The sequence below is a fragment of the Ovis canadensis genome, chromosome 14 (genome assembly GCF_042477335.2).
Source record: "Ovis canadensis isolate MfBH-ARS-UI-01 breed Bighorn chromosome 14, ARS-UI_OviCan_v2, whole genome shotgun sequence".
In the NCBI taxonomy this organism is placed as follows: Eukaryota; Metazoa; Chordata; class Mammalia; order Artiodactyla; family Bovidae; genus Ovis; species Ovis canadensis.
This window is the reverse complement of record NC_091258.1, coordinates 60752874-60762945: the sequence shown is the minus strand read 5'-3', so window position 1 is coordinate 60762945 and position 10072 is coordinate 60752874.

Below are 10072 nucleotides of genomic sequence, written 5' to 3'. Positions count from 1 at the left end.
AGGGAGAAAGAGGCAGTAGAAATGAGTATTGGGCAGTTTTGGACCCTTCTATAGGTGGAGCCACTGGAATTTGCTGACAGAATGGATGTCAACAGGAGAGAAAGAAGGAGTCAAAGATGACCCCAAGGTTTGGGGCTTGACCAGTTGGAAAGCTGGAGGCACCATCAAGTTAGTTGAAGATTAACAAAGAGTTGGTACTAGGAAGAAGATTAGGAGTTCATGAATTCAGTTTTGGACAAATTGAGATTGATGTTCCTATGAGACAGTTAAGAGGAGATGTCCAGAAGGCCACTGGATATAAGTCTGGAGTTTAAGAGACAGGTTTGTAGTGGGGTCATAAGTTTGGCACTTGCTGGTATATAGATGATACTTAAAAATGTCCAAGAGACTGGATGAGATGACCAAGCAAGTGGTTGTGGATAAGGAAAGAGAAACAAGGATTGTAGCCTGAGGAGCTCTAACATTACAAGGGCAGGGAGAAGTCAGCCTAGGAAACTGAGGAATGCTAATGAATAGAAAAATCAAGAAACCTCTCACCAGAAACTAAGTGAAGAAAGTGTACCAAGGAGGAAGGAGTGATCAAGTGTGTCAAGTGCTGCTAACAGGTCAAGCAGAAAATAATTGAAAGTCAGTGATTATATTTAGCAAGATGAAGATTATTAGTAACCCTGACAAGAGCAGTTTTGGTAGAGTGATGAGTGCAAAAGTCTGATTAGACTGCTTTAAAGACAGAACAAGAGAAAAGAAATTGGAAGCGAAATACAGATATTTTCTAGTAGCTTTGCTAGAAATGTGACTGTAGTTGATGAGAGAAAGGAAATAAAAGTCACGTGTGTGTATGTGTTTTTCAAGGTAAGGGAATTGCTGGAGTCAAGAACTTGACAGAGAATTCCCTGGTGGTCCAATGGTTAGGACTTGGTGGCTTTCACTGCAGGCCAGGGTTCAATCCCTGGTGGGGAAACTGAGATCCCACAAGCCACTTGGCCAAAAAAAAAAAGAGAGAGAGAGAGAAATTGATAAACAAAAATAGGTGAGATTGGACTTCCCTGGTGGTCCGGTGGCTAAGATTCTGTGCTCCCAATGCAGGGGCCCTGGGTTCAATCCCTGGTTAGGGAACTAGATTCCACAAGCTGCAGCTAAGACTTGGTGCAACCAAATAAATTTAAAATTTTAAAATAAAAAAAGGGTAAGATCTAGTGCCCAAGTGGAGAGACTAGAGTTAGATCAAATCGTGGTTTAGTTGTGGGATGAGCACTAGAGGAGCATTCATACATAGACACAGATGTAGATTAGTAGGTAGGTGGGTGAGTCTGGAGATTCTCTTCTGATAGCTTACATTTTCCCAGTGAAGTGAGAAGCAGGGTTATTAGTTGAGGGAAAGGGAATGGAAGTATGTGTTTGAAAAGTTGGGTATGGCAGTGAATGGACTTAGGGAAAAAAAAGTGCTGGGAAGCATCAAGAATGATTTGATACTGTATCCACTTATACCTAGAGATACTTCAGTTCAGTTCAGTTCAGTCGCTCAGTCGTGTCCGACTCTTTGCGACCCCATGAATCACAGCACGCCAGGCCTCCCTGTCCATCACCAACTCCCGGAGTTCACTCAGACTCACGCCCATCGAGTCCGTGATGCCATCCAGCCATCTCATCCTCTGTCCTCCCCTTCTCCTCCTGCCCCCAATCCCTCCCAGCATCAGAGTCTTTTCCAATGAGTCAACTCTTCTCATGAGGTGGCCCAAGTACTGGAGTTTCAGCTCCAGCATCATTCCTTCCAAAGAAATGCCAGGGCTGATCTCCTTCAGAATGGACTGGTTGGATCTCCTTGCAGTCCAAGGGACTCTCAAGAGTCTTCTCCAACACCACGGTTCAAAAGCATCAATTCTTCGGTGCTCAGCCTTCTTCACAGTCCAACTCTCACATCCGTACATGACCACAGGAAAAACCATAGCCTTGACTAGATGAAGAGTCAAATTCATAGAGTCAGAAAGTACATTGGCAGATGCCAGCAGCTGGGGGTAGGAGATGGGGTAGGGTGGGAAGGGGGAATCAGGAGTTAGTGTTTAATGGGGACAGAGTTTCAGTTTAGGAAGGTGAAAAATTGGGGAGATGGATGATGGTGAGAGCTGCGCAACAATGTGAATGTACTTAGTGCCACTGAACTATACAGTTAAATATGGTTAAAATAGTATGTTTTATGTGACTTTGACCACAATAAAAAAAAAAATTTTTTTAATGATTTGAGTTTGGGTCGGGTCCAGTTGAACTACTTAAGGAGAGAGGTGACCCCGTCGGGCCTCCTGGGAAAGCTCCCTCTCTCCCCAGGGTCTCCAGAGAGCTGTAATTCCCTGGCCGTCTCCAAGAAACACAAGAAGCCAGGCAAGCAGCACACTGGAACTAGTTTCCCAACATTGTGTAGGTCAGGGGTTATGGGTCCCATCCACTCCCAACACCGCCTTCACAGCTACCTACTTATGGCAGGCAACACTAGGCAGGTGGATTGGCCTGATGGCAAGGTAAACCCCAAGGAGCTTCCCCACGAGCATCGCATCCCGGGAGCTGCAGCCGCACCTTCCCACCGCCCCCGCCCCCCACGCCCCCGCGCCGTCCTTTCCCTATTTTCATACGGCCTGGGGTCCCTAGGGAACAAGCTAAGACTGAAGTGAAAGGCGGAACTTAACGAAACTTGGGACGGATGGTATTGGAAACTGCATGATTCAGCAGCACACTGGAAAAATCCAAACTTCTACCCGTCACGTCCCCAGGAGACGGAGAAAGACTTGGCCTAAAGAGCGCTGCATAGACGCTGGGAAATGTCCCGCCTCCGCGGCCCAAACCGGAGTCGTAGTTCACTCGCCGTCGTGGGTGTTGTTCCAAGTCTCCTGCCTGGAGGGACGAAATCTCCCGCCCAGAGAGAGATCGCGTATGACTAGCCACCCTTTCACGCGGGTCTCTCTGTCCCTCCCTTCTGGTGTCTCCGAACTGAAGAGCGGGAAAACCGCGAGACCCGTGGAGAAAAGAGGCAGAAGAGCGCGAGAGGCCAAAAAAGGGCGCCACCGAGCGGGAGAAGGCGAAGCAAGCCTCGAGAAGCCTCAGGTGTGGGAAGCGCGGCGCCGGGTGGAGCAGGGCCTGTGCGTGGGCGCCAGCTCCGCCCCCCGTGCCCGCCCCCTTGCTCACGTGCTCTCCCGCCAAATACTGTGGCCGCGCCTCCCGGCCCAAGCAAGGCGGGGGCGAGGTCCTCTCAGAGGGCCGGCCGGACGCGGAAGGGAGTGTTGGAGTGACTCATTCGCGCGTCCCTCCTCCGACCAACCTGCACAGGGACGGAGCGGGGCCACTCTCTCTAGTTCGCCCTCCAGTTGCCGCGCTGCCTGTTTGCCTGTGAGGGTTAGCGCAGAAAGAGGAATGCTTGGATAATGTTGCTCCACCTTCTACCACTGGTGTTTTTATAAAAGGTTTTGCTTTGTGGCTTCATCTGGCCTGGTGGGGCTCGGGCGCAGGCATCGTACAAGGCGCGAGAAGCCCCTTTATAATCACAAAGGGGCAGCGGCCCCCGCGGCCGCTGATGCCCGGCCTCTGTCATAAAGGCCAGAGCCTCAAATGCGCATCCCCGCAGATCCGGTGACATGGCATAATAGCTAAGAACATGCCTGGACTCTGCCTCAGGCTCTGCAACGTTCTAGCTGTGTGGCCGGACCAGGGCATCACAGTACCTTCTGTGGGGCTGCAGTCAGCAAATGAAAATGTGGAACCTCCAGTTAAGTTTGAATTTCAGTTAAAAGACGGACAATTTTTTCTTTCTTTCTTTCTTTTTTTTTTTTTTAAGCGCATGTCCCAAATACCGTTTATCTGAAATTCGAATTTAACTGGGAATCAAATTAAAGTATAATTGTGTTTTATCTGGCAACCCTGATTTAAGGTATTGTTGGAGCAGTGCATAAACACTTCCTAAAATAGTGCCTGGCATATGTAAACATACATTGAAATTTATATAAAATGGCAAAGCTCCTCTAACTACATCACATCCCAACACAGTGTCTGTAGTCATCTGGCTGTGCTACCTGAAATGGTCACCCTCCGGAAAGCCACTCTGTCGAGCAAGTCCAGTTTACATGCCCTCTCCATCCTACTGCCATATTTTCAAAGGGCCAGATTCTCCCTGCTCCCAGTGCTCCTCAAACTCATGTGGGAATTTTGAGGTTCTCAACAGTGCTGGTGCTGTGCCCCACTGGACATAGTGTGTGGGGGGCGGGGGTTGGGAGATCTGAACCATTATGATGGAGCTAGTGACACTCTTTCTATAGGAAGCTGTGATACAGTCTGTCTCTTCTAGAATTAGGGGCATATTATCTTCTGTGGAGTATGAGCTAGGAGCGAACAAGGAGGGGATGGGAAACCTGTGATGGATGATGTTAGTAAAAATTTACCAACTTGGAGAATGTATATTGAGGGGCATTGAGGTATTTGAGCCACTTAATGAGCCACTGAGCTCATTAAGGTATCTGATATATGTGAGAGAAGACTTTGTTCAGTCTGAGAAACCTAAAGGGAAAAAAGAAGAAACTGAAGTGGCAGAACCTAGGATTATACATGTAAGTCTATTTCATTCTCAAGCGTCATTTTTCATCTTTCCTATTCTCCCTCAATCACAACATGCCCCTTCACTTCTCTCACAATAATAGCCTCCTGAATTTTACTGTATTTTTTTTCTTTTGCAAAATCTCTTGAATTTCGGTATCTCACTTTATTTTTTAAAAGGTTTTCATAGGGAGAAAGAGAGGGGCATTCCTCCTTGAGGCCAAGAGGGGTTAAACTGAAATGCCTCTCACTGCAAACCTGGTGAAATGGAGTGTCAACCTAGGATTTTTTTTTTTTTTTTTCCCCTGAGAGGTTTACAGGATCTTAGCTCCACCACCAGAGGTTGAACCCTGGGCCTATGCAGTGAAAGCATCAAGTCCTAACCACTGGACCACCAGGGAATTCCCTAGCCCAGGATTTGGACAGAAGTATCAGACGTGTTCCGTTTTTTTTAAGCCAGAGCTCCAAGTCTTAAATTACCAGAGAAAACTTCAGGGAGCCTCTGGGATTGTGGGAACCAACCCTCATTTCTCTTCATATCAGCCCAATGTAGCAGCCCATTCTCTCCTGTGTTTGCACTCTCCCTCCTTTGTGGCATCCCCCTCCTGACATTTGTTGTTGTTCAGTCGCTAAGTCGTGTCTGACTCTTTGTGACCCCAGGGACTGCAGCACACTAGACGTCCCTGTTCTTCACCAACTCCCGGAGTCTGCTCAAACTCATGTCCATTGAGTCGATGATGCCATCCAACCATCTCATCCTCTTTTGCCCCCTTCTTCTTCTGCCCTCAGTCTTTCCCAGCATTTGGGTCTTTTCCAATGAGTCAGCTCTTCTCTTAAGCTGGCCAAAGTATCAGACCTTCAGCATCAGTCTTTACAATGAATATTCAGGGTTTATTTCCATTAGGGTTGATTGGTTTGATCTCCTTGCTGTCCAAGGGACTATCAAGCGTCTTCTCCAACACCATTTAACCGTATTTAATTATCTCATTTAAAACAATCCTTTTTTTAAAAAACAGGGTATAGTTCTCTACAATGTTGTGTTAGTTTCTTCTGTACAAAGAAGTGAATCAGCTATATCTATATACACATATCCCCTCCCTTTGGACTTCCCTCATCCTCCCGCCCCCTGCCCCATCCCATCCATCTACACCACCACAGAGCAGTGAGCTAGCTCCCTGCGCTATACAGCAAGTTCCCACTAACTGTCTGTTTCATATATGGCAGTGTACATACACCAGTCCCAATTTCCCAATTCATCTCTGGATTGCCTCATGTCCACATAGCCATTCCCTACATCTAGGTCTCTATTCCTGCCCTGCAAATTGGTTCATCTGTACCGGTTAGGGACCAATCATTTGGTCTTCGGGCTTCCCAAGTGGCCCAGTGGTAAAAGAATCCACCTGCCAACAAAGGAAATGCAGATTTCATCTCTGGGTTGGGAAGATCCCCTGGAGGAGGAAATTCTTGCCTGGGAAATCCCATGGACAGAGGAACCAGCTGGGCTACAGTCTATAGGGTCGCAAAGAGTCTGACGAGACTGAGTGACCGAGCACGCAGGCATTTGGTCTTCCCATGCATGTCCTAGACAGACATATGCAAGATTTCGGAAGGTTTAAAGTTTCCTGGTGGTAGAAACTGAAGTGAGGTAGTAAGAGAGGTTGCTAGGTGGGAGAGAAATGCCTGAAATTGTAGGAATCCCTAAGGCAGTCCCCCTTAGTAATGGCAGCCAGGAACTGTTTGCTCCAGTCCTCAACAAGTACAGAAATTCAGAGAAAGTATTTCAGGACTTTTATAGCAATTTGACAGGAATCATATCTATTGAATTTAATAATGAAAAATAGAGTTAAAAAAAAAACTTTCCTTGACCCTATATACTCTTCTACTTCTCTCTCTCTCTCTCTCGATTTCTCCCCTCCTCCCTCTCTCCCCTTCATCTCCAAGCTTTTGAAAAGCTGCACTTAAGTTTCTTCAGTTCAGTTCAGTTCAGTTCAGTCACTCAGTCATGTCCGACTCTTTGCGACCCCATGAACCACAGGACACCAGGCTTCCCTGTCCATCACCAACTCCTGGAGTCCATGGACCAAACCCATGTCCATCATGTCGGTGATGTCATCCAACGGTCTCATCCTCTGTTGTCCCCTTCTCCTCCTGACCTCAGTCTTTCCCAGCATCAGGGTCTTTTCAAATGAGTCAGCTCTCCACATCAGGTGGCCAAAGTATTGGAGTTTCAGCTTTAGCATCATTCCTTCCAATGAACACCCAGGACTGATCTCCTTTAAGATGGACTGGTTGGATCTCCTTGCAGTCCAAGGGACTATCAAGAGTCTTCTCCAACACCACAGTTCAAAGCATCAATTCTTCAGCGCTCAGCTTTCTTTATAGTCCAACTCTCACATCCATACATGACCACTGGAAAAACCATAGCCTTGACTAGACAGATCTTTGTTGGCAAAGTAATGTCTCTGCTTTTTAATATGCTGTCTAGGTTGGTCATAACTTCCTTCCAAGGATCAAGCGTCTTTTAATTTCATGGCTGCAATCACCATCTGCAGTGATTTTTGAGCCCCCCCAAATAAAGTCAGCCACTGTTTCCACTGTTTCCCCATCTAATTGCCACAAAGTGATGGGACCAGGTGCCGTGATCTTAGTTTTCTGAATTGAGCTTTAAGCCAATTTTTTCACTCTCCTCTTGCACTTTCATCAAGAAGCTCTTTAGTTCTTCTTCACTTTCTTCCATAAGGGTGGTGTCATCTGCATATCTGAGGTTATTGATATTTCTCCTGGCAATCTTGATTCCAGCTTGTGCTTCCTCCAGCCCAGCGTTTCTCATGATGTACTCTTACTTTTCATTTGCTCCTCAGCTCCCTCCAATCTGACTTTAAGAATCACTCTTCTGTGATACTGTTCTCATTAAAGATGCCAGTAGCATTTGCCAATCCACTCTTCAGTTCATCTCACTTGACATCTCTGTTACAGTTGATCTACCTTCACGAAACTCTCCTCCTCTGGTTTCTGGGAGAACATCCTATCTTCCTATAGTTGTTCTTTCTCAGTGTGCTTCCCCAGTTATCTGCTTATCAAGTCCCCTCTCATGCTGCATATTCCCTTGTGAGCACACTCCTCTGGGTGCCTGGCTTCAGGTCTCCCTATGGGTTGATCATTTTCATATTTGTTTCAATTCAGACCTTTTTCCTGATCTCCAGACCCACATATCCAGTTGTCTTCATTTAGATATTCCATAACCATCTCAACAAATCCAAAATCAAACTGATCTTTCTTCCATACCTGCTCTTACTTCTTTAGTCCATCTGAATGCACCAAATTTCATTCACAGCCAACTCAGAAACCCAGGAACCATTATAGATTTCTCCTTTCCTGACCCTCCCCACCAACTAATTTTCAAGATCATAGATTCTGTGTGCATGCATGCAAAGTTCCTTCAGTCATGTCCAACTCTTTGCTACCCTATGGACAGTAGCCTGCCAGGCTCCTCTGTCCATGGGATTCTCCTGGCAAGAATACTGGAGTGGGTTGCCTCCAGGAGAAGCAATGCTTTCCTCCATGGGATCTCCCTGACCCAGGGATAGAACCTTTGTCTCTTACATCTTTTGCACTGGCAGGCAGGTTCTTTACCACTAGCACCATCGAGGAAGCCCATAGTTTCTAACCCCTAAATCTCTTATATTGCTCTCATAATTTGATTTTCCTTTCCCACTGCTCTAAATCAGATAATACATTAATAAAATTGTTTTGAAGTATTTTTCTAACAACTACACAAGATAAAAATTGAATTCCTGGGACTTCAGTGGTCCAGTGGTTAAGAATCCACCTGCCAATGTAGGGGACACAGATCTGATCCCTGCTCCAGGAAGGTCCCACATGCAGTGGAGCAACAAAGCCTGCGTGCTGCAACTACTGACCCTGAGCGCTGCAGCCCGTGCTCTGCAACAGGAGAAGCCACTGCAGTGAGAAGCCCACACACCACAGCTAGAGAGTAGCCCCTGCTCGCTGCAACCAGAAAGCCTGCATGCAGCAATGAAGACCCAGTGAAGCGCCCCCCCCCCATACAATAAAATAAATTTTAAAAATTAAAAAAATGGTAACTCCTATGCAGTTTTGGGCACAAATCATACTTTCAGTGTCTGTACCATACTCTCCTCCTGGAATGCATTATCTGCATGAGCAGCCCCCCTCATACTCCTCTTGCGCTGAGAACCTATGTTTTCCCTCTAGAATCTTCTGTGGCATAGCATGCAGCTTCACGTGCTCCATTACAGCAATCACTGAATTTTAACCACTTAAGTTCCTTGAGGACAGAGACTGCTTTTGATCTTAGGATAACCAGTGGATAGCAAAGTACATGTTATAAAGTAAAATGTCAACAAGTAGTTGTTGACTATTTTGGAACTAGCTTTTTTCTTTTTTGGCTGAGCAGTGCATGGCTTTCAGGATCTTAGTTCCTTGACCAAGGACTGAACCCAGACCACGGCAGGGAAAATGCCAAGTCCTAACTACAGGACTGCCAAGGAATTCCTTTTTTACAATTAGATAAACTGCAGGAAAGTATAAATAACAGAGCCAATACTCATAACCCCACAGCTCAGAATTTCACACTTGAAATTCATTATGATTAGTTTTTCATGTTATTATCCAGTGTCCAGATGCTTTCATGCAGTTATGTAATATTTTAGAATAATACAGTATTTTCAAGTTTCATCCATTTTGCAGCATGTTCCAGTACTCTCCTTCATGTGGATGAAAAAAACAAATTTAATTCATTCACCAGTGATGGAAATTTAGATTGTTTATACTTTGGGGCTATTATGAATAATGCTACTGTGAATACTTCTATACAAGTTTTTAAGTGAAGATTTTTTAAAATCTTTTTTTAACTGGAGGAAAATTGCCTAACAGTTGTATTGGTTTCTGTCATACAAAAAGCAAATCAGTCATAAAGATATTTTTAAAAATATTCTTAGAGCACTTTCAGTTTTATAACAAAATTGAGAGGAAAATACAGAGATTTTCCATATATTCCCTGCCTGCACATATGCATTACCTCTCCTTCAGTATCATCATTCACCAGCATGGTGCATTTTTCATCAAGGATGAACCTACATTGATAGAGTATAATCATCCAAGTCCATGCCTTATCATTCTTGGTGTGCATCTTACAGGTTTGGGCAAAGGTGTATATATATAAATATATTTGGCATCACCGACCTGATGGACATGAGTTTGAGCAGGCTCTGGGAGTTGGTTATTGATATTTCTCCCAGCAATCTTGATTCCAGCTTGTGTTTCTTCCAGTCCAGCGTTTCTCATGATGTACTCTGCATAGAAGTGAAATAAGCAGGGTGACAATATACAGCCTTGACATACTCCTTTTCCTATTTGGAACCAGTCTGTTGTTCCATGTCCAGTTCTAACTGTTGCTTCCTGGCCTGCATACAGATTTCTCAAGAGGCAGGTTAGGTGGTCTGGTATTCCCATCTCTTTC